Consider the following 25,336-nt stretch of genomic DNA (forward strand, 5'->3'; position numbering starts at 1 on the left):
CTGCAACCCTGGGCACAGCCTTGAAGACGACAAACTTGTCCTTGAACCTGGCCTTCCTCTGCCAGGCAAGGAATATTGAAATTCTCTCCTGGGCCTCCTGTCTCTACCCCCTGCTCCCATGGGTCCTAGGGTCCCTGCCTCAGTGAACAGGGTCCCTGAGTGGAGGTGTCCAGAGGTGCCTGTTCTTGCCTCCTCTGTGGGTCTCCCGCCTTCTTCCCTCCATATTCATGACCCAGGTCTGCTGCCAAGGGGCCGGGGGGAAACAGGTGGCCCATAGCAACTGAGGTTCAAGGGCCTGGCCCTGGGGTGGCCAGAGCAGGGCGGAGCAGCAGCCTCCCGGGAAGGCCCTCCACCCCACCCCCAAAGGATCCAGGGTGGAGGAGGACCCCCAGTAGGATGGTGACTGGGTTACACCCAGAGGCAGGAGTGAGGGCTGTTAACAGGGGGCTCAGGGGGGTTAGAGCCCAGAGGCAGCAGGAAGAGAAAGTGGGGACTGCTGCTCTCACAGCTCCCCACCCACCCCCACCCCCACAGGGGTGCTGCTGGCTGTTGGCTTGGCAACCACGCTGCTGACCAGCCTGGGCTTCGTGCTGAGACCCTCCTTGTTGGCCCAGGCCTGCCCTGTGAGGGCTCAGGGGCCTCGGTGGAGGGGCCTCAGGGAGCCTCTCTTGCCTGTGGAGCCTGTGCCCCTTGGGGACCGGTGAGTCCCCTCCTGCCGGCTCACCTCCCGCAGTCCCCGACCAGCCCGGGGCCAGCCATGTGTGCAGGCTCTGAGGCTACTACTTCTCTGCAGCTTTTCATTCTCTGAGGACCTTGGTCCCTGGGGCTCCGAGAAAGGAGCTGATTCCTGGAAGAAAGCCACTGCCCAGGGCCCAGGTACCCCCGCCCCGCCCTCCTCCCCCTGCCCTCCCCCCCCAGCACACCAGGTGCACATGTGGGGTGCAGCTGGTTTTTGTACTGACAGTTAATGGCAGTCCATGCCATCCCTTTCAGCCTCACCACAAAACCTAGAAATGGGCCTTTGGAGGGTTGTTGTATTCCCATTTTCCAGACAGACTGAGGCCCCAGGAGGTGTGAGTGGCTCTCTGGGCTCCCTCAGGTGGTGAGCTTGGACAGTGGCCAGAGCTCTGGGTCCTCACTGTGCGGGTCAGGAGCTAGGCTGGGGGGATGGGCATTGCCCTGCAGGGTCCCTTCATGGAATGACCAACCTGCCTGTCAGCTCCTCTGCTGAGCCGGCCTCCCCTGCAGGCAGGCCTCCATGCTCCTCTGCCCCTGCATCCTGCCTGCAGAGCCCCATGGGAGAAGGGAGATGCTGAGTCCAGGGCCCCTGCCTGCAGGGAAGCCGCTTGCAGCCCACACCCTGGAGGACTTCAGCGTCCGCACGCTGTATGACAAGCTGGAGGACCAGAGCCTACATGTGGCAGCCCAGCTGAGCAGGCACAGGAGTGATGCACTGGCCTTCTACAGAGGCGCCAGCCTACAACTGCGGGGGCTCCAGGTTAGCCCCAGCCCCTGACAACCGGGACCACTGCCTCTCCCACGTCTCCCCCCACACCCACCCACCCACTTCAGGAACAGCCACCCACCCTTCTGTGAATCGCCTGAGCTGAGACGAAGGGCCACACCCAACCTGAGAGGGTGATCCAGCCCTGGTTCCTCCAGGACCTCCTGCAAGGCCTCAGTGCAACAGAGCGGCCAGGGCTGGGCAGGGCTGGAGACCCAGAGACAGGAGGCAGGGCTGCTGCCAGGACATGCACTGAACAGAGCACAGACTCGTGGAGCAGCCGCAACACAGCTTCTCCTGGGGAGCCCAAGCAGCGTCCGCCAGGTGCGAGGCCAGTACCCAGGGGTGGGGCAGCAGGTGAAAAGCTGTGATATCAAGGCCCAACAGTGTTTCACGTGGTTCATCCCACTCGGTGCCAAAACCAGAGAGCATCCAACCTGATCAGAGAAGATGGTCCTGGGCACAGGGCCAGGGAGAGACGCTCCCAGGATGGACGGCACTAGCATGCACAGGGGTCTGACAGAGAAGTGGATCCGGTGCCGCTCCCTGGGGCCACAAAGGCCCTGGAGCCTAGCTTCCAGCACTGTCCTCACAGTCCTGCACTGTGTGATGACTGTACTCACATCACCTCCACTTACCCGTTCAGTTGTTACAGGAAACCTATGAGTGGTATTACCACATCCCCATTGTACAGATAAGGAATTTGAGGCCTAAAGAGGCTAAAGGACCCTCCCAGCATCCACAGAGAGTGCAAGCTGGCCCAGAAGCCCACTCCCTGCTGCACAGGACTTATATGCCTCCACGTGCAGCTGACAGCATGCAGGAATGTGCCTCATTAGACCCCACGAGCTCGGCAGTAACCACCAGACTTGGGCTCCAAGCCCAGCCACAGCCCCCACGGAGCTCCCTGGCCCTTTGCGGGAGGCAGGTAGTTCCTCAATGAAGTCCACTCCCTGGAAAGTAGTGTGGGGGCTGAGGTCCAGACAGCTGTGTCACTTTTTCCACAGTCAGAGTCCTCCAGGTCCCAGCCCAGGGCAGAGGTAGATTCAGGGGGCATGGTAGAGATGCCAGAAACCCTCCCTGGCAGATGCATGTGTGTGTGAGTGTGTAAGTGTGTATCAGTGTATGTGGGAGTTGTGAGTGTGGGGGCTGAGTGTATGTGTAAATGTATGTGAGTGTGTTGAGTGTGTGTGTGAACGTGTGGGGCAGGGTGTGTTTGTAAGTGTGTGAGTGTGTGTGAATGTGTGTGGGGTGTGGGTGGGTGTGCATGTGTGTGAGTGTGTGTGTGAATGTGTATCAGTGTGGGGGGGTGGGTGAGTGGGTGTGACTATGTGTAAATGTGTGTGTGTAAGTGTGAGTGTGCAAGTGTGTGGCCTGGAGGACCCTGGGGACTAAGCAATGACATCCAGAGCTTTCCTTGACCTTCCCTGCAAATCATCTCTTCTTAAACTCCTCGTCTGTACCTTCTGGGCTGGGACATCCAGCCAAGTGATCACGAGGAAAAGGAACATTTCTCTGAACTTTGCCTGAGACCAGTCATTACTGTCTGTCCTGGGTGCTGATGAGAGCTGGGTTAGAAGGCGGGTTCTATTGCAAGCTGAAAGCTGGGGTTCCATTTTTCCTTTGTGTTGGCCAAATTTTCAAAAATAATATGTGACAAAGCATTAGCAAATCAAAAAGACAAAAAACCAAAATCTTCCTCTAACCCAGGAGACTCACTGTGTGACTGGGAGGTGTGCAGCCAGAGTGCATGCCTGGCGACCTGGGGGCCCACACCACAGCAGGGTTCTGAGTTGGACAGAGGTGTGAATACCAGAGGGGCAGATCTCTGAGTTTAGAAGCAGTTAGGAATGAGATGTACAGAGAGGGGGACACCATCTGGACTCAAGGCAGCAGGATGCTTCCTCCAGGCTCCGCCCCTGGGTGTCCAGCTGGTGCGGTGACTGACAAGAGGAAAGGTGGGGTACACACACCAACTCCATGAACAGGGAGGGGTGAGATGTCCGGCAGGGCGGCTGTGATGGATGAGGGGATGTCTGAGGGGTTCTCTGTGTTCTTCCCCCCAGGCTGCACCCACTGTGTGTCCCCCCCAGGCTGTCATGTGGAGCTGGACCGAGCCATCGCAGCCCTGGCAACCGCACTTTCTCAGGCATGTGGGCCACCAACTGGGGCCCTGAGAAAGGTGAACACCCAGGGCAACCACAGCCTGACTGTTCAGACTCATTAGGCACACGGGCACACACTCCCCACACTCACACCCATACACTCATGTGTACGTGTGCATCACACACACCATACACACTCACATGCATGTGTGCACAGCACACAGCCACACACACACACCCATACACTCATGTGTGCACATGCATCACACACATGCACACACAGTCACATGCATGTTCACACAGTACACATTAGCACTCACCACACACTCACACCCATACACTCATGTGTGCACGTGCATCACACACAGGCTCACACACACCTGGGCCTCATGCTCTGCAAGCACCCCGCCCTTGGTCAGAACCCAAGGTACGTGCCCTGTGCTCTAGGTGACCCTGCTCCATCGCTTCTGAGCCTCCTCCAAGAAGCATGTTGGAGATAATGCCTCCCCATCCACTAGCTGACCTGGCCTCTCACAGGACACTCAAGAGGAGCCCGGCCCCCAGTTCCTGCTGAGGGCAGCACTTCTGAGGACTGAGTACTTGGAGGGCCTCTGGGTCCTCAGTGTGGCACCCCTGTGCAGCAGGGCAGAGTCCGTTGTGGCCCATGTGTCCCAGGGGGCCTGGGGGCAAAGACAAGGGAGGCCACCACTCTCATCAGGTCTTAACTGACTCTGGGCAGCTGCTTGGGGCCCCTAGGAGCACCCAGCAGTCAGCAGCCAGGCTCCCCAGAGACATGGCATCCCACACTCAGGTCGGCACACCTGTCCGTGTCAAGTTAGCAATGACGTCCTGGTCCCTCACTGTTCTTTTCCGGGCCCAGAAATAGAGGAAAGTTACAGGACTGTCTGTCCTTTCCAAGGCCTCTGGTTGGGTTGGTGGACAGACTGTCTCCGCCTGTCAAAAAGATGCTCAGCTGGTGAATGATGTGCTCCCCGAGCCCCAGCCTCTGCCCTCCCCTGAGGAGCACCGAAGTCCAAGGTGGGCAGGCATGGACACCCTAAGCCCCCTGGCACTGAGGTTCTTATTTTTCACCACCTGATTTAGAGCCTCAAACCATTCTGATCCAGCTACAAGTCTTTGGGGCTCCCTGCCCCCGGTAGTCCCCATTGTCATGGCCACCCAGGTTTGCCAAGGGTTTGCCAGTTTGAGGACTCCATGTCATTCACTGGGGTTGTCCCCACCCATGGGAAAGAGGCCACGTTCACTCCAGGTGACCCCAGACTTCATATTCCTGCTCCTCCTTCTGATTCTCCTTCCTCTAACTCCCATCTCTCTTCAGGTGGAGACCCACAGTCTCCTTTGTTCCTCTGAGTTGAGGAGAGGAAGTGGTAAAATCATTGACTATATTTACTGGTACTGAGATAAGCACTTTGTCTGTTATCTGATCCTCACAACAACCCTGTGAAGTGGTACTATCCTTTAGTTTAAAGGTGAGGTAGCTGGGGCTCAGAACGGTTATATTACAGGAGGACCTGGAATTGCAGCCCAGGGCATCTGACTCTCAGACTTGCTGACTCTGAATGCTCACCCCTCTAATCCCTGCACCAAAGCCACCACAGCCCATCCTCCCAGAGACATCTCTCCTCTTGGCTTCCTGACTGAAAGTCCTGGAGAGCTTATACAGATGATTGAAGTCTCCTGAAGGAAAGAGAAGAGCCCAGACTCTCCTGCTCACATCGCCAGGCTGGGGACCCTGGAGGTCCAGGTTGCCAGAAAGAGAATCACAAAAAGGAAATGCAGGTCAGGAGTCCAGAGACCTGAATCCCTGCCTGGACTCTGCCCTGGACACTGGACACTGGGGATCATGAGAAAATACCTCCCAGCAGCTCTATGAGGACCACCCAAGAGAATGTTTCAGTTCAGTTCAGTTCAGGTGCTCAGTCATGTGCAACTCTTTGCAACCCCATGGACTGCAGCAGGCTTCCCTGTCCATCACCAGCTCCCAGAGTTTGCTCAAACTCATGTCCATTGAGTCAGTGATGCCATCTACCATCTCATTCTCTGTCAACCCCTTCTCCTCCTGCCTTCAATCTTTCCCAGCATCAGGGTCTTTTCCAAATGAGTCAGTTCTTCCCATCAGGTGGCCAAAGTATTGGAACTTCAGCTTCAGCATCAATCCTTCCAATGAATATTCAGGACTAATTTCCTTTAGGATGGACTGGTTTGATCTCCTTGCAGTCCAAGGGACTCTCAAGAGCCTTCTCCAACACCACAGTTCAAAAGCATCAATTCTTCAGCATTCAGCTTTTTTTATAGTCCAACTCTCATATCCATACTTGACTACTGGAAAAACCATAGCTTTGACTAGATGGACCTTTGTTGGCAAAGTAATGTCTCTGCTTTTTAATATGCTATCTAAGCTGGTCATAGCTTTTCTTCCAAGGAGCAAGCGTCTTTTAATTTCATGGCTGCAGTCAGCATCTGCAGTGATTTTGGAACCCAAGAAAATAAAATCTGTCACTGTTTCCATTATTTCCCCATCTATTTGCCATGAAGTGATGGGACCAGATGCCATGACCTTAGTTTTTTGAATGTTGAGTTTTAAGCCAACTTTTTCACTCTCCTCTTTCACTTTCATCAAGAGGCTCTTTATTTCCTCTTTGCTTTCTGCCATAAGGGTGGTGTCATCTGCATATCTCAGGTTACTGATATTTCTCCCAGCAATCTTGATTCCAGCTTGTGCTTCATCCAAACTGGCATTTCGCATGATGTACTCTGCATAGAAGTTAAATAAGCAGGGTGACAATATACAGTGTTGAGGTACTCCCTTCCCAATTTGGAACCAGTCTCTTGTTCCATGTCAGGAGAATGTTTACTGCTGCCTTTGATGCAGGGCTGAAGGAGTCTAGAGGAACACGTGATTATAATGAAAGACTTCTAGAAGTTTAAAGACATTTGTAAGGATCAGGAAAGATAAGATAGCTTTAAATAAGGGTGGTCCTAGCAGCAGGTGTTGGGGAAGGGTCTTCCTGGAGGACAGCAGCATTGACCGAGACCTGAGACAATAGTGAGAGCACTCAGGTCTGGCTTGAGACCCAAGGCCCATCCCCAAGGCCCAAAAGCTCCCTGGACACCATCCAGCCATCTTGCCTCAAGGTGTGAAAACTGAAATCTGGAATTAAGCAGCCCGAGGGGACTCTGAAGAAGACATCCATGTACGGACCAGGCTTGTAGCAGGAAACAGATGGACAATTTGAGAACAGCATAATAAAGGAGACATATGAGGGTGTGCAGGTCCAGGCACCTACATGGACTAGCACAGGCCTCCTCCTGGCCTAGCAGGTCAACAGCAGACAGCAGTCCCTGGACCCAGGAGAGCACATAGCCAGACAGGGCACAGCCAGCTGATGCAGAGGAGGGAAAATCTTTTTCCTCTACCCATCTCAGGTTCTCACATAAGCAACAAGAGAAAACAGAAGCTCATTCACGTGTCCATGGCCCATGTGTGGGGCCCTCAGTGCAGAATAACTTGAAGGGAAGGTTGGAACTGTGGTAAAGACAACTGTAAAGGACTTTGGGTTTCTAGGGCCACAGATCTTGGGATGGTAGATACAGGGGAGTGTCATGGTGGGGGGACTAGTGTCTATGTAAATTCCTCTGGAGGTATCTCTGGGCTGGTGAGGGTCTAGTGTGCCTCCAGTGATTACCCTCTGAGCCTCCTGGTAGAGAGGGGAAGGAACCTCTTCAAAAAGTAAGTCCTGTTTTTAGGCAGATATTGGAAGGCAGAGAGATTTTCTTATCTCAGTGTGCCTCCTTGACATGTGCTGGCCATGAATTGTGCTCCTGGCACTGAGAAGTCACCACCCGTGGGCAGAGAAGCCTGCCTGGGTCCTGTTGTCCAGCTTCAGGGGACCTATGTATGTGTCCTTCATGTTTAAGTCTCATATCTCGTCTTTCCCTAATCTCAGACTCTCTGAGGAGATGTTAAACTCGGCCGAGGGGGTGGACCACCAGCAGTAGAGGCTTGAGAGGGTGCCTCTCACCCCTCTTTTTCTCAGCCCCCAGAGGCAGCCGAGAGCTGGATGGCGCCCCCAGGATGACATCAAAGGAGGAGGCCCCGTGAGCCCTGCCCCCGCGCACAGGCAGGGAGCCCTTCCTGAGGTGCAGGTAGGGGCCGGGCAGTGTGGGGAGGGGCACAGCCCAGCAACGTGGGATGATGTAGGGAAACTGCCCACCCTCCAGCCTGCTTGTCACCTACACACCGTGTATGACTCTGAGACACAGGAAATTAGAATTGGAGAATACTGGTCAAGAAAAGCATTCTTTTAATCAACAAGTATTCATTGATTTCTACAATGTTTACAAGGGCATGAGGTGAAGGTTTAAAACAATTTTCAAAAAAATGGGGGGAAAAAATCCCAAAGGTAAGATATGATCACATAATAATATAAAACCTCTAGGTCAAAATGTTATCATTAGTAGACACTTTCACTGTTTTAGAAAAAATGTGCAAATGGCCTTAGAGAAAGGAAACACAAACAAGTAAATTGTATTAGAATGTTCAAAGAATCAGAAAAAAAAATAATTAAGCTAAATACCCTTTTTTATCTACCTAAAATATCTGACCAAGTTCAGTTCAGTTCAGTCGCTCAGTCATGTCTGACTCTTTGCGACCCCATGGACTGCAGCACGACAGGCCTCCCTGTCCATCACCAACTCCCAGAGTTTACTCAAACTCATGTCCATCGAGTCGGTGATACCAATCTGACTAAAGTAATTGTGAGGAATAAAGAAATAAACACTCTCATATTCCACTGGTTGAAGAGTACAAAATTGAAACCTTTCAGGAAAGCATTGGGCAAAACTCAGCTACACAATCATCTCTGCCTATAAGAGTGTCTGAGATAAGCAATTTTTAATCAGAAAACACTCACTCTCCCAAAAAATTAATAAGAAAATCTCTGCCATTGTAGCCACAATTAGTACACAAGGCCCTTCACCGCCTGCTGTCCCCAGCCACCACTCCTATGTCTCCAGCATCATCTCTGTCCACTTTTCCAAACAAATTATTAATGCATGCAACCACCAAACTGAACTTTGACTACTTCCCACACCAAGCTGAACATCTCCTTGGGTAACATTTGTCACTGATAATTCCTTGTTCTATGTTTGCCTTTCCTTATAGACTACAAACCTCATGGGAGTTCACTAATGGGGTTCCATAATCAACCATTGGCTTGACACATAATGGGTGCTCAATAAATCTTTATCTATGAATGGATGGACGTACAAATGGATGGATGAATGGATCCATGTATGAATCCACTGATGGATAGATGCATGGATGGATGCTTAGACGGATGGGTGGATGGAAAGATGCGTGGATGGAACTGGGTGAACTGAGAGATAGATGAAAGTTCCTGTGCTCTCTCATATCTCTGTGTTTCCACACATGCTGTTGCCTTTGCCTAGCATGCCCTACTTCATCTGTCCACCCAGTTAATTCATTTTTGTTAACATTCAGTTGCGATGTCTCCTGTCTTCCAGAGAGCTCTCCCTGATCGCAACTGCCTGTGTTAGGCCTCCTGCTTTTTGCTCCTGTAGGCCCTGCACATCCCTCCACACAGTTCTCACTACACCAGACTGTAGGCCTGCGTTCCCTTTTCCTTAGGTACTGAGCTCTTCAAGAGCAGATGTATCTCAACTCCACACGTCCAGCATTGATGCCCCCACCTGTCATGGAGCAGCTCAATGGGTTTTTAGTGAAATTAGAATAAAAGGGACAGTAATGAGGACCGTGTGTCCCTTGTTTCTAGAGGAAGATACAGCAGGTGGAAGGCAATTTGGATGAGCTGAATGAGGAGTTCTTCCAGCTCACTGCTCAAGCCTTAGCGCTCCAGAAAGAAGAGGACAGAACAAGCCAACTGCCGCCTAGCAAAGGCAGTCCGTGTGTGGTAAGCCCATGAGACCACCACCTCAGTTCCTGAGGTGTCCACGGACAGCTGGGTCTCCTAATGTGGGGCCCACAGGGTCACAGTGTCTTCCATAGAAAGGAGTTCGGAACAAAACAACCAGCTTGGACCAGAAGGCCCACCAGTTTTGCCTGTTGTGTTTGGCAGATAGAAGGCTCACCCTGGGGGAGAGCTACATGTATAGGCAGGGGAGCATGTCGGCTACCTTTCATTTTCAGGTCTCTGAGTAAATTGATGGCCTAGAAAGACTGGGGAAGGATATGAAAGGATACCATGGAAATATTAATAGCTTTTCCAGCTGTGGCCTAAACAAAGAGTTTTCTGTGAGATGCACTCCCATCCTGTCCCTGGAGATGTAGACCTGGGAAAGCTGGAGAGGCATAGACATGAGACACAGTGACAACTCAGCTGTGTCTGCACTAACCTCGTCACTAAACAACAACAGCTTGCAGGCCTCGAGTGGACAACTGGATTCCTGATGCTGTGTTAGAATACTGTTTCTCCTGACCAGAGGTTTTGGTGTTCCTTTGACTTTTGCACCCAAGCCCAGTGCCTCCTCCATGTCCCCCTAGTTCCCATCTTGCTGAGTTGCTGAAGACAGGCAATGCCATGGGTTGCAGGGTGTGCAAGGTTATGCACCCCTGTCACTAGGCTTCAATACCCAGAAACGCTGCTCACCAAGGCCTCCCTCTTCACAACCAAGGAGGTCTCACCTGCCAGCGACCCCAGGAGCCAAGATACTCCCAGAGTACAGACCTCCTACCTGAGTCTGGATGTTGGGGGGTCTGAAAAATGGGTTCTTCTCAGTCAAGTTGTCCTCTCAAGACCAAAGCACAAGAAAGGATATCTATGCTCACAAACAAGCAAGGGAAATTTTATCTTGTGTGCACACAAGGCACCGTGTGTCATGTGACAGCCACAAAACACACAGACCCTTCCAGCGGCTCCAGAGAAGCCCAAATGCAGATGGCACTCTGAGTCCCCACCCAGTGTGTCTGTCACTCCTTCCCTGAGCACAGCCAGACCCATTCCAAGAGACCAAGTAAGCTGGAGGGCTGGTACCTGGGGGCAGCCATGGGACGAGGTGCAGGCACCCAGCACCGCTGCACTGAGGGGCTCAGGTGACAGCGTTTATGAGAATAAAGGAACTGGAGATTTTCATGCTTAAAGAGACATTGTGTTAATATCCCCGGTATTAAAGAAGGGACAAACAGGATGAGCTGAGGGGCTACGAAAAGATTTAATTGTTTAATAATTGTTCCAAATTATTAAACGTGATGATTGTGTAATGAAATAATTAGTTGCTATTGTGCATGAATGAGCATGAGGCCAGTCCCTGGACGTAGCCTGTTGGCATCTTCCCCAGGGTTCAGCTGGGTATTGCCCAGAGTCTGTCAGAGTGACCAGGGTCACAGGGGGTCACAGGGTAGGCTCAGGGCTTGCAGAGTCCCATCGCCTCCTCCATTCGTGTCCTTTCCAGGTGGTTCCCAGGATCTGCCCCTCTGAGCAGCATGAAGACAGACCCCACCAGGGAGAGGCAGGCGTCCCCCATGGAAAGAACCTGAGACCCTGGGCCCTGCAGAGCAGCCAGGCCCTGGCACTGGAGGCCAGGAGAGCCTGGGTGGCCCGCAGGGCAGAAGAGCTGGAGTGGGAACTGTCCTTGCTCGTCCAGGTGGCGGCTGGCAGCCGGCTAAGCCTGGGGAGGCGCTGAGTCAGAGGGGGACGGGCTCCTTCTCCACGGACTTGGCCAGGCGCCTCTGCTGTCTGCTGGCAGGAAGAGGGCGTATGTGCTCAGCTTTGGGACCTGCTCCTTCAAAGCCCAGCAGGCAGCCTGTGTTGGTTTCTGCCTGTGATCCTTGGGGTGAAGGAAAATAAAGTCACACAGGTGAGAAATCGGTGTGCATTCTCATCACTGAGCCTGCCCCTCAAATCTCTGTGGTCCAGGTCAAATGCCCACCAAAAGCCTCATCTGAGGCCCTGGCTTCAGGGGAGGAGAACACGGGTGCAGCTGCTGCACAGAGCCTCCCTCGCTGCTGTGTCCTTGCCGAGAGCCCCAGGGACTGATGGTGTTCCCTTCCTGGCGCCAGCCAGGGGAGCAGTCACACCTGCCCTGAGGGCCTCCAGCACCAGAGGAGACTCAGCCATGCCCTCAGGGTTAACAGAAGAGTGTGTCTGACAGAGCAGCAGATAAGGAGACAGCTGCTAGAAACTCATCCATTTGTGACATGCCCTTACTGATTAAGCCTGCTTTCACTGTTCCCCTTCTTTCTCCAGTTGTACACCCTCCAAGCCAAGGTAATGTATCACCAGGCTGCTTAACCACCCCTGGGGAGGAGGCTACTGACATAGGGGTCACTACAGTAATGGGGGCCCAAGTTGTTTTCAGAAACTTGGAGTAGGCTCTGGGCAGTGCTGACTGGCTAAGACTAGCTAGGACCAGCCAGTCTAAACCTGGGTGCGTGCAGGACACAGATCACCTCACCTCTCCTCTCCCTCCAAGCTTCTGCCCTTCAGCTGAGACTTGCCAGCTACTTTACCTGATATCTCAGATCCCTCATCTTCTGAGAGGCAGATCTGAAATGTGGTCTTCCTTCTCCTCGCTTGGCTGCCCCATGAAGCCTTTCTCTGCTACAAACAAACTGGTTTGGTTGCAAACCTCTCTTCACCCCCTAAGACTACTCCAGAGGCCACTCACTCCACCAGGCTCCTTCCCACCCTTTTCTCGACCTCTCCCTCCTTTAATTCTCTGCCCTTCATCTGATTCCTGCTTTAGTTACCCAGTCATGTCCTAGCCTCTCTTCTAGGTTGTAGCTTCCTTAGAGGCAAAGTCTCTCTCTCTCTCTTTCTCTCTCTATCTCTCTCTCTCTCTCTCTCTCTCTCACACACACACACACACCACTCAGCACACTGCTTCTCACATACAAGACATCAGGTGACCCACACATGCTTCATGCATGTAACTGACCTTATGGATACAGACTAACCCCGAGATCACATGGTCATGTCAGGGCCACACCACAACTGGAAGCCATGCAGAATCACTAGTGCCAGCTTCAGGGACAGACAGGGAGATGCTCAGAGGGGCGGGACATGGACCTCCAGGGTTGGACCCCTGGGACAACTCTTGGGAGGGCTGGAACTTGACCCAAGCCTTCAAAGTTATGAAATGTGGATGCTTTAAAAGAGGCAGGGGGAAGAGAGAGTGTTTCAAGCCTAGTAGCCTCAGGGATTGATGTAGGGGACCCCAGGTGACCTAGAAATCCCATTTCCACCACCCTCAAACACCCAAACACAGCCCAGACATGTGCATGTGTGTGTGTGTGTGTGCGTGTGTGTTAGAGTGGACCCAGGCCTGCAGGTGAGGTGTGAGAAAGAAAGTGACCCCCATGGCTGGGGGTGGGGGGGTGGGGAGTTGCTCCCACCTGTGGGTCTGAAAGATCAGCTGGAGAAGGAGCCATGTCCACCCAGACCTGAGTCCGCAGCCATCTCTTGTGGGTCCTAAATCAACCATCGGGGCAGTCAGACACTTAGCAAAGAGGACTCCAGCCTCCATTCAAAGAGGGAGTCCCAAGGAGGAGCAGTCTCCATTCATAGAAGGGAACCCCAGAAGGGGAGCAGCCTCCATTCACAGAAGAGACCCCAGGGGGATCAGGTGGCCCAGGTCTTCAGGATGCTGGGCCTGGACTTGACATGGGCCAATGACACTGAGAGGCCCGGGTACAAAGGTCCCCACAGGGTGGCGTGGGAAAGTTGGGGCCCCCAGGGCTGTCCTTGTTTGTCTGGAGGACAGTGACCCCTTGAGTCTCAGAGCGGAGGGGTAAGCACATCGCAGGAGAATTGCCAGGAATTGTTGGAAGGCAGCTTCTGGGTGTGGGGGCCGGAGCGTCTGTGTTTCTAACAAGCTCCGGCTGAGACGCTCAGGCTGCTCATCTGTGGCCCCCACTTGGAGTCAAGGCTATAGCAGAATGTGGCCTCCAGCATTGGGAGGGCCGGGGGTCATGGATTTCATTTGTCCCTAAGTTTGAGCAGCTACTCGACACCGAAAGTCCAGAACAGGCCGTGCCTGTGAGCCTGGGGCTCAGGTAGCACAAGCCCCCACGAGCCCCCATCTCTAAGCCCATGCAGCCCATGAAGCACCCAGGAGGTTGTTCCCCACCCCTCAGTAAGAGCTCTCTGGAGGGTGAAGGCTGGGCCAAGAGCTCTCAGGGCGCTGCCTCACAAGACCACACAATGGGGGACACCAGTTCCATTCAACACACAAGAAAGGACAGCTGTGGCCACTGCCAAGTGGGAAGATTCATGTTCAGACCAGGTCTATCCAACAACAGAGCCCAGGCTCTTAACCACTGGGTTATAGCGACTCTAGTGAGGGTTTCACAGCTGCTGGAGCCCACACGCAAGGGCAATGGGCAGCCCGCTATCATCCACAGGCCTGGACCACAGGGCCCCAAAGCTGCACCTCAGAAACCTCACGAACATTCTGTGCTGGCATCGAAGGCCCTATAGGGATTCACTTTCACTTTCTAAGTATGATTTCTCAACCATTTCTAAAATGAAAATTAAGGAAATACATTCAAAGATATAACAGTCAACATACAAATCATTGGGGACCATCGAAGTTCTAACAGTTACTAGGATAGTGTGTTAAAACACACTATAGAAAATATAGATTGCAACATATATCTCCTGCCCTCTCTAATTTTAAAATATTCTGAAATTGCAAAGCAAGACATTTTCAGACTTCTGTAAATTGTAATAGTGGATCTGCAGGAATCTGGACTTGTCTCAATAATGTGCCACCAGCTGACAAGTGAGATGCTGGCAGGGGCCTGTGTCCACCCTCCTGCTCAAAACGTTCATGTCCATCAGAAGAGCCTCTTCGATCTCACTGAACACTTCATGCTGCTGCTGCTAAGTCGCTTCAGTCGTGTCCGACTCTGTGCGACCCCATAGACAGCAGCCCACCAGGCTCCCCCGTCCCTGGGATTCTCCAGGCAAAAACACTGGAGTGGGTTGCCATTTCCTTCTCCAATGAACACTTCATAAGTTACATAAATTTGAACCCATAAAATAATGCACACTCCTAACAGACGGTTATAGGATCCTGCTGGCAGAAAGCCTTCCTTCCTCTGTGTGCCTGAGTCCTGTCCCAGCCTGACGCTCTGCACAGCCACCCACCTTCCTCTCAGGGTGAAGCCCTGGGCCTTGGCTGCTTTGGCCAAGAGGGCCTGTCATTTCCCCAGCGTGGGCAGTGTCTCTGGGAAAAACACCAGAGCACTTCCGTGTTGGAGCTGCTCCTGGCCCGGGTCCTACACAGAAGAGGGACAGTCCCCAGAGCTCACCCGCCTTGAGTCGTTGCCCTGCCCCACCTGCTGCATTCCTTCTCTCTGTGCTGTTGACAGCCCAGCCTCTCAGCTTGCTCTGTTCCAACATCAGGAAACTCCGAGGACTGATGTCCTCCTGCCACCTCCCGTCACCAGCATTCTCACCAGTGCTCAGCTGCACCCTGAGGGTGAGGACCTGCCACCTCTGCTCCTACCTGGGGGTGAGGAGGGGACCAAACTGACACTCCCTGAGGGGTCTGAGGACAGCGGGTCCCTGTTCTGGGTGAGGTGCCCTCGTCTATAAAAGGACAATAGTGCGAAAACCACTTAGGCACGTCAGGAATAAAATGAGACATGACAAGTCACTTTCTTAGTGCCCTGACCTGAGTGGGGTAAATATTCTGTAAGAACCAACCTCTCCCTTCCTTGTTCTGTCAAATGAGCTAAATAACAATACCAACCTCGGTGTTGTTTTCAGGGTTAAGTGAGTAAACGTACATAAAATTTTTAGAAGAGCTTTGATACATAGCAAGCACTTCCATGAGTGTTCCTTATGGAAATACTATTTTATTTTTGCTGTTATGTGTTTCTGGCCCTGCACCTGCTCCTTGTTGCCCACAGATCTGCCCACAGGGGCAGAGAGTTCTCAGGGAGCCAATGTCAGGTCCTAGGGCCTCAGGGGCTGTGATCTGAGGCCACCCGCCTGAGAGCAGAGCAGTGAGGGCACCATCGTGACCCCTGCCCCTGCCCCCAGGCACCCACAGAGGTGCTTCCAAACAAGCTCATGTTGGTTAATCAAATACGTCCCATAATAGTCCTAATAAAACTGTATGTCAATCCAAAAGAAAAATGTTAGTATTTAGAATCTTACAGTTACAGAAAAAAATGATTTCAGTTTGAATATATACAAACTATATATATACGTGTATGCATATCCTCCTCAAAGAAATACGACAGAATAATTGATATGCTTCAGCTATCTAAACTAAAAATGAAAAAGTTTACACGTCAAGTGGCGTGTGAGATCTGGTACATAGTTGTACAGAATTCTGCTAGGGCGTACTGAGGACAAATTCTAGAAAACCTTCCTCTGAGGGAAGGGTGCAGCGTGCATTCCTTCCCCGGGTCTACCTCCCACTCACTGCAGGGCCTCAGACCAAGAGTGAACCAAACTAGACAGGCAGCACTGTGAGCAGAAGCCCAGGCCCAGATAAAGGGAACCGCGATCCCATTTCCCCAAAGGAAGCCCTGCAAGTGCTTACATCAAGTGTTTTAGGCTGGGGCCATCTACAGCGGGAACATACAGTATTCTTCACATCACACTTGGGTTTTCTCAGTATTTCAGTCATCCTGACTTCCATCAACAAACTGAGAAAAACCCCTCTGGCCTTTGATTTGTATGTAGACAGATTTTCACCAGTCTGGAAACAGCTACTTCTCCACTTATGCAGGGGAGTAATAGAAATGATGTTTTTGATTGCCTGAGCTCTGTTCCCTCTTGGATTTGCCTGAGCTCTGGGCAGGTGGACACAAGTGTGCCAAAGGCCAGTACACCTGTCACCCCACAAGAGGGAGACAGGCTTTCTCCTGAGTGGGCCAGTTATCTCAGCATGACATCTGGTTTGCTTGGCCGACACCTCAGAGCCCAGGCACCCAGTGAAGTCCCCGGTCCTGATGGCATCGGACTGGACTCCTCCTGGCTGCCCTTCCCTGTGCTGTTCGCTCTTATTCATACCAGCCCATCCTGCTTCCCACAGGTCAGCTGAATCCGACTACAGAAGGAGACCAGCATGGAGCCAACTCCATTCTTTCAATGCTGGAAACGAAAGACAAGCTTGGAAAAGCATTTGTTTAGTTGGTGACGAGATACATTAGCATAATTTAGAATAAATACCACATGCAGATCTGTTAACAGCCATAAATATGCACAAGTGCTATCAATCCCTCTATCTATGTGTGGTTTTCTGCTTTAATACTTTTTACCTAATATGTTTAACTTTAAAACTGTATTGAACTTTTATTGTACCATACTCTACCTAAACTTCTTAGAAAGTGAAAGTGTTAGTCGCTCAATCATGTCCAACTCTTTGTGACCCCATGGACTGTAGCTCACCAGGCTCCTCTGTTCATGGGATTCTCCAGGCAATACTGGAGTGGGTTGCCATTTCCTCCTCTAGGGGATAATAAAATAACTGAAAAAAAAAAAATCTAATCTTTGTAAAGATATTCATCATAGCATTATCCAAAAGTAGAAAACTAGAAAAACCAGAGAGAGAGTAATAGAGAATGCCTGAACAAACTACGGTACATTGCTCCAACACCACGTAAGTAAAAACGTCGAAGTGAACACTACCATTCCCTTGTTCAGACACAGGAAAAGAGTGTTCAGGCAAAATAGTATAACTGTAGCCCACCAGGCTCTCTGTTCATGGGATTCTCCAGGCAATACTGGAGTGGGTTGCCATTTCCTCCTCCAGGGGATCTTCCCAACCCAGGGAGTGAACCTGAGTCTCTTGCATTGTGGACAGACTCTTTACCATCTGGGCCACTAGGGAAGCCCTAGTATAAACTTATTCACACAAAATTAAATTTCATAATTTCAAAGAGCTCACCAATCACACGTTGTGTGTCTCTTCGGTAGCCATGCATAGATACTAAATATTATGATCAAGATCTTCCTGGTGGCTCAGACGGTAAAGTGTCTGCCTGAAATGTGGGAGACCTGGGTTCGATTCCTGGGTCGGGAAGATCCCCTGGAGAAGGAAATGGCAATCCACTCCAGCACTCTTGCCTGGAAAATCCCATGGACGGAGGAGCCTGATAGGCTATAGTCCATGGGGTTGCAAAGAGTCAGACACGACCAAGCGACTTCACTTTCACTATGTGATCAAACAGTTTGAGTGGATTTTGAGTGTAGCTATATTATCAGCTTGCCTCATTATGTCTGATCCTTGAACCTAGACAGTCCCCAATCCTGAGACAGACTATAGCTGAGATGATGCTCCAAAGAGACCACAGAACACTCCCCCACCCCCACTCCACCATCAGCCCTCTCCCTTCCCTGAGGTACCACCACACTGGTCCTCTGACATTCAGCTTGAGCTTGGTCTTGCCTGAGTTTAGGTGTGTATCTTCTCAACCTAGCTGTTTGATGAAAACAAGATAAATTTGATTAAGCATCTATACTCACAAAACCCTACAAGAAAGTCATTCTTGTCCCCATTTCTGAAGATGCACACTGAGAGGGTAACAGGTAGGAAGGCCAGGGGTCTCCAAATGGAGGAAATAGCCTGCAAGTGTCAGACATTTTTATCTCTCTTAAGCGGCAGGAGGAAACAAACTAGCAATATTTTTTTCCTTCTCTATACAAATTTAAAGAGAGGTTTCTCTTAAAATACTGTGTTGCCATAATGACACCTGGTTTCGCCTGAAGTTAGCTATTCTTGAGCCTAGAGATAACCAATGCCTTTTTCTTATGGAAATGTTTGTCTTAAGCTATGCTAATGTACTACGCCTTTACCCCAAACTCTGTCTCCAAGTCGGTTCCGCCTCTTGGCCCAAGACCTACTTGACAAACCAGTATGTTATACTCAGATATTGTTCCCCTAATCTATGTAAATGAAACTATTTGTATGGTGGTCTGCCCTTCTTTAAGATTCAAGTTAATTATTTTATGGCCCAGGATAAACCATTTGGTGCCATTCTGAATTTTAAGACATTCCTTTCTTTCATTAACGGACTGCTAGTGACTATATAACATCCAGCTGAAGACTAGCAGGGGGGTACTCTTTCTGCCCCCTTCTGATGCCTATGTCAGAAGCTTTCTCTATCTCCTTTATACTTTAATAAAACTTCATTACACAAAAGCTCTGAGCGATCAAGCCTGGTCTCTGGCCCCGTATTGAATTCTTCTCCTCCGGGGGCCAAGAATCCCGGTGTATTCGCGTGATTCAACAACAACCTTTCAACACTAGGGAGTTCCCCGGGGGTCCAATGGTTAGGACTCAGCGCTTTCACTGCCATGGCCCAAGTTTAATCCCTAGATGGGGAACTAAGATCCCACATTCCATGGGGTGCAGCTGAAAAAATAAACAATGAAGATGAAAACACTGAGGCAGTTTAGTAACTTGCCACAGGCCTCAGAGGCAGCAAAAGACTGGGTGGAAAACTGTCAGTCAGGGTTTTCTGAATCTGCACCAACATCATACCAGCCCACAAAGCTCTGAAAAGAACAGTGCTGGTGTGACGATGACGACAGGAAGGATCCGCAGTTGTGCTTGGGGTCTCAGGCATCCTTAGCTGCAGGAGCAATGGGAGACATCCCCCAAGTTGTGAGTTGCTGGCTGTTGCACTAGTCACCAGGAGGAAGAAGGCAGAGTACTTGGCTGGGCTGGCTTCATGATTCCCTGAATAGAGGACAGAGATGCTTGACCAGGCTCCTAGCACTGTCTCTTCCCATTCTTTCACACCAATCACTCTCATTCTAGGGGGCCAGGGCATCTCAGCCAGAGACTGGCAGCAACTCCATGGAAGGCTGACTCTCATTTCATCCTCAGTACAGTTCAGTTCAGTTCAGTTGCTCAATCGTGTCCAACTCTTTGTGACCCCATGAATCACAGCACCCCAGGCCTCCCTGTCCATCACCATCTCCCAGAGTTCACTCAAACTCACGTCCATCGAGTCAGTGATGCCATCCAGCCATCTCATCCTCTGTCTTCCCCTTCTCCTCCTGCCCCCAATCCCTCCCAGCATCAGAGTCTTTTCCAGTGAGTCAACTCTTCACATGAGGTGGCCAAAGTACTGGAGTTTCAGCTTCAGCATCAGTCCTTCCAATGAACACCCAGGACTGATCTCCTTTAGAATGGACTGGTTGGATCTCCTTGCAGTCCAAGGGACTTTCAAGAGTCTTCTCCAACACCACAGTTCAAAAGCATCAATTCTTTGGCACTCAGCTTTCTTCACAGTCCAACTCTCGCAACCATACGTGACCACTGGAAAAACCATAGCCTTGACTAGACGGACCTTTGTTGGCAAAGTAATGTCTCTGCTTTTGAATATGCTATCTAGGTTGGTCATAACTTTTCTTCCAAGGAGTAAGTGTCTTTTAATTTCATGGCTGCAGTCACCATCTGCAGTGATTTGGGAGCCCCAAAAAATAAAATCTGACACTGTTTCCACTGTTTTCCCATCTATTTTCCGTGAAGTGATGGGACCAGATGCCATGATCTTCGTTTTCTGAATGTTGAGCTTTAAGCCAACTTTTTCACTCTCTTCTTTCACTCTCATCAAGAGGCTTTTTAGTTCCTCTTCACTTTGAGCCATAAGGGTGTTGTCATCTGCATATCTGAAATATCAAAGGTTATTGATATTTCTCCCAGCAATCTTGATTCCAGCTTATGTTTCTTCCAGCCCAGCGTTTCTCATGATGTACTCTGCATAGAAGTTAAATAAGCAGGGTGACAATATACAGCCTTGAGATACTCCTTTTCCTATTTGGAACCAGTCTGTTGTTCCATGTCCAGTTCTAACTGTTGCTTCCTGACCTGCATATAGGTTTCTCAAGAGGCAGGTCAGGTGGTCTGGTATTCCCATCTCTTTCAGAATTGTCAGCACAGAGGAGGCTGCAAAAGGAAGGCAATCTCTCTCCAGCCATCAAGACCAGCAAAGGCAAGATGGCTTTGCCACAGTTCAGCTGATTCTGGAGCAAAGTCTTCTTTCCTGTGGAAGGAAATAAATGTATAGCTCTGAGGGCTCAGGGACTGTTCCCACCTTACAGGCACTGGGCAAAGTGTCTCCCCCGCTTCTCCACGCACTCCACCCTCACACCGGCCCCCACCTCCAGCCCTGTTGCTGTGTGACCCAGGACAAATAACTGGCCCTCCTCGGCTTCAGTTTGCTCATCTTCAAGACATGGGCCAGGAAGTTGAATCATAAAGCAGGCTGAGCACTAAAGAATTGATGTTTTCAAATTGCGGTGCTGGAGAAGACTCTTGAGAGTCCCTGGGACTGCAAAGAGATCAAACTCGTCAATCCTAAAGGAAATCAGCCCTGAATATTCATTGGAAGGACTGATGCTGAAGCTGAAGCTTCAATACTTTGGCCGACTGATATGAAGAGTTGATTCATTGGAGAAGACCCTGCTGCTGGGAAAGATTGAAGGCAAAAGGAGAAGGGGGCAACAGAGGATGAGATGATTGGATAGCATCACTGACTCAATGGACAAGAGTTTGAGCAAACCCAAGGAGATAGTGAAGGACAGAGGAGCCTAATGTGCTGCAGTCCTTGGAGTCAGTCTGTGGAGTCGCAAAGAGGTGGACACAACTTAGCAACTGAACAACAACAAAGATGTAGGCAGTGAGGAATCTGCCTCACGGGCTGCGGTGAGAACTCTGCAAGATGTTCGAAGACTCTGGAACAGCTCGGAACAAATGGTGAAACCAAAGGGGCCTGTGTGGCGGCCTGTCTGTCCCCCGTTTCTTGTAGAGGAGACTCCAGCCTCTATGATCTTTCCTGAGTTCCAAAGGGTGGATTCCAACTGTTACTAATCAAGGGAGGAGAAACTGAGAAACCACCTGAAGCAAGATTAAAGTGTCAAAATTAGGAGACAGGACCACCTAAAATGAGATTAAGGCAGTGCAAACACCCTAATCTTGTCAGAGACCCCACCTTTGAGTTATTGTTATAAGACCCTCATTAAGTTCTCCCCTGTTGGGACCCATAGTTTCTAGAGGCAGAAGCCTGGCACATTTCCCCTCTGGAGGGAGGGCCTGGAGCACTCCCTGACAACATCTCAATGAAATGTGACCCAGAAAGGACCCAGCTTTCACCAGGGGTTGCCAAGCATGGGTGTTTGGGGGCTCTTCCAGTGAGTTCTTGTAATTGTATTCAGGTCGGGTTTCTTAAGACTTTTTATAAAAATTCAGACAGAGAAACATATGGGATGTGATTTTGAACTGCCAGTTGTCTTTAAAGCATTTACAGGCTGAGGGCAACGTTTCTTCTCAGATCCTTCTCTATCCAGTGTTCTTCCGGGGGGAACAGGTCATCACAAACCCCAACCCTGAATTCAGCATTAAAAGTGATCATGGAGCAAAACATCCCACACAGCACAAAGGTTCCTGGGAAGTCATCAAAACAAACAATAAAGTTTTTTTTTTAATCCCTTTTCACCTAAAGACTCAAGGTTTCATTATCTTGGTCCCTAGATGGTCCAGATTAGTAAGTCAGAAAATTATCTTCCACCCTTTACAAGAGACTCATTCCTGCTCATTCTCTTTAAGCCAGTCTTTCCACCCAGGCTTCTTTCTCCAGCTCTTTACTAAAAAGTCAGCATAGCAGGTATTCTTGTGGATGCCATGCAAAGTGGATTATTCTAGCTTGACTTCCGTGGTGGGGAGTGGGTGGGGAGAATGCATTCTAGAGGCAGATGAAGTGAAGTGAAAGTCGCTCAGTCGTGTCCAATTCTTTGCAACCCCATACAGTCCATGGAATGCTCCACGCCAGAATACTGGAGTGGGTAGCCTTTCCCTTCTCCAGGGGATCTTTCCAACCCAGTGATTGAACCCAGGTCTCCCACATTGCAGGCGGATTCTTTACCGCCTGCAAAGAAGAAAGACCACAAATCACAGAAATGATGAAGATTTTATAAATACCAGGGATTAATCTAAAGGAAAGTAGTATCATGCCTGATGAAGATCTGAACTCTGGCTCACAGCACAACACTGGTGCAGAATCAGCTCCTTTCAAGTGTTTGTCCCCTCCCTCACCTTTCTATCTCACTCAGTTTTGTGGGGCTTTCAGGTGAGGGCTGATGGGATGAAGAGACACAGGAGACAGCCTGGCAGAAATCTGCCTTCTCCTAACACTTGGGTCAAGAAAATCACAGAGGCTGAAGCTGGAAGGTGTGCTAGAGTTCATCCAACTTTGTTTAAGAGATGAAGAAACCTAACTCCTTAAGGAGGTGGCTCCCCTGAATTTGCACAACTGTGAGTCAGAGGAGGAAGAGGCCTGGCCCACAGATCCCCCTGGACTTTCCAGGGTGACAAGCAGCAAGACACAGTGAACCGGGAGCTGTGTGACAAAGGGACTCCTAAATGCAGGCATCTCCTCCTCCTGGGAAAATCCCTTGGATCCTCTGATCCTCAGCTTCCCTTTTGTAAATACAGGCATGCTCACACACTTATGGTGTGAAGCTTTGGGAGGGGATGCAGGGCAGGCACCCCTGGGAAACAGAAGCCATCAAAGGAGACTGTAGATGGAGGCAGACATGTCAAAGCTAGGGAATCTGAGTACCAACTCATGTGACTCCGAATTCATGTCCAAGTGACTCTGTCTTGATTTTGTGTGACTGGTTCCTGTCCCTGAAACACTGGAGCCCTTGAGAAGGAAGAATTGCATTAATCTGCAGTAATTCTCCAGTATTTTCCCTCCAATTTAAGTGGAAATGTAAAGTTCAAGATTCTCATGTAGAGTTAGTCAGTTCAGTTTAGTCGCTCAGTCATGTCCAACTCTTTGCAACCACATGGACTGCAGCATGCCAGGCTTCCCTGTCCATCACCAACTCCTGGAGCTTACTCAAACTCATGTTGGTGATGCCATGTAAAGTAGAGGAAAATAAGGACAGTCTTTTAAGGTCTCCACACCCTTTGTCCAGTGACTCAACTTCCCTCTGGGCCTCTCCACCCACCTCCAGGAGGGCCTGAGTCAGGTGGCTGACAGGTCCCTGGTGTCAGCCTCTCCCAGAACTGTAGAAAGATAAAGAAGATAGACACAATGTCCCCATTCTTGGACTTCCTGTGGCTGCACTCAAAGTCACTTCCTGTAGGCTTTACCATTGTACCAACTGTCCTGGGTATCATTTCTCCTTCCTGGTTTCATCACTGGTTCCATCCATTCAGCCAGTGTTCACTGAGCAGGTGCTGGGGTGATACTGGAAGGCATGAAGGAATCCAAGGCCCTACTTGCCGAGGGTATGCTGTCCTGTGCTTGGACCCAGCTTGGTGGAGAGCAGAGCAGGCCCCTCCACACGTGTCCTGCACAGTCACCCGTAAGCAAGAGGCTCACATCCTCACTGTACAGCAAAGGAACATCAGTCCTGGGGAGACTGTCACATACCCACGGCCAGCATGCGGGAAACCAGCACGCAAGCAAGCTGGGTTTGGACCAAATCTCTGAACATAGAGGCTCCTACACTTATTCACCTTGAATGACTCAAGTGATAGATAAAAAAGAGAGTCAGAAAATTGAACTCTAAATCTGAGGCATTAGCAGGCTTAGAAGTAGTTTTGTCATTGGTGTTAGTCTCAAGGAAGGAGAGGGAATAATGGCAAGAACACTTGCTGTTTACTGGGAGCAGTTACTATATCCAAGCATCATATAGTCTTTTTTTTTAATTGAAGTATATGTGATTTACAATGCTGTGTTAATTACTGCTGTACAGCAAAATGATTCAGTTATACATATAGATAAATTTTTATGTTCTTTTTCCACTTTAGCTTATTATAGGATATTGAAATAGTTTCCTGTGCTATACAGTAGAACCTTGTTTATCCATTCTGTATACAAGAGCTTACGTCTGCTAATCTCAACCTCCCACTCCATCCTTCCTCCAATCCCCTCCCCTTTGGCAACCACCAGTCTGTTCTCCATGTCCATGATTCTGTTTCTGTTTCATAGATAAGTTCATTTGTGCCACATTTTATTCCACGTGTAAGTGATAGAACATAATAAAGATAAAGTATCTTTCTGACTTTCTTCATTTCACTTAGTCTGATAATCTCTAAGTCCATCCATGTTGCTGCAAATGGCATTATTTCATTATTTTTATGGCTGAGTAATATTCCATTGCAAACAGCTGACTCATTGGAAAAGTCCTTGAAGCTGGGAAAGATTGAGGGCAGAAGGAGAAGAGGGCATCAGAGGATGAGATGGCTGGATGGCATCACCAATGCAATGGACATGCTGCTGCTGCTGCAAGTCGCTTCAGTCATGTCTGACTCTGTGCGACCCCATAGATGGCAGCCACCAGGCTCCCCCATCCCTGGGATTCTCCATGCAAGAACACTGAAAAAGGTTGCCATTTCCTTCTCCAATGCATGAAAGTGAAAAGTGAAAAGTGAAAGTGAAGTCGTTCAGTTGTGTCTGACCCTTCGCGACCCTATGGACTGCAGCCTACCAGGCTCCTCCTTCCATGGGATTTTCCAGGCAAGAGTACTGGAGTGGAGTGCCATTGCCTACTCCAGCAATGGACATGAACTTGCGCAAACTCCAGGAGATGGTGTGGGACAGCAAGGCCTGGTATGTTGCAGTCCATGGGGTTGCAAAGAGTTGGACATGACTGGGAAACTGATCAACAGCAACAAAAATATTCCACTGTATGTATGTATCACATCTTCTTTATCCATTCCTCTGTCAATGGATGCTTAGGTTGCT

The 25,336-nt window shown here is 50.1% G+C and overlaps 1 long non-coding RNA gene across 1 annotated transcript in view; it reads right to left on the minus strand.

The window, feature by feature from the left end:
• Window positions 1-10,759: 10,759 nt before the first annotated feature.
• LOC123328981 overlaps window positions 10,760-25,336 on the minus strand; it is a 28,549-nt gene continuing 13,972 nt past the window's right edge. Inside the window, exon 3 of the long non-coding RNA XR_006544047.2 lies at window positions 10,760-11,436. This is a non-coding gene — a long non-coding RNA (uncharacterized LOC123328981). The remainder of the gene's footprint in view (window positions 11,437-25,336) is intronic.

Source organism: Bubalus bubalis, chromosome 13 (assembly GCF_019923935.1).
Source record: "Bubalus bubalis isolate 160015118507 breed Murrah chromosome 13, NDDB_SH_1, whole genome shotgun sequence".
NCBI lineage: Eukaryota > Metazoa > Chordata > Mammalia > Artiodactyla > Bovidae > Bubalus > Bubalus bubalis.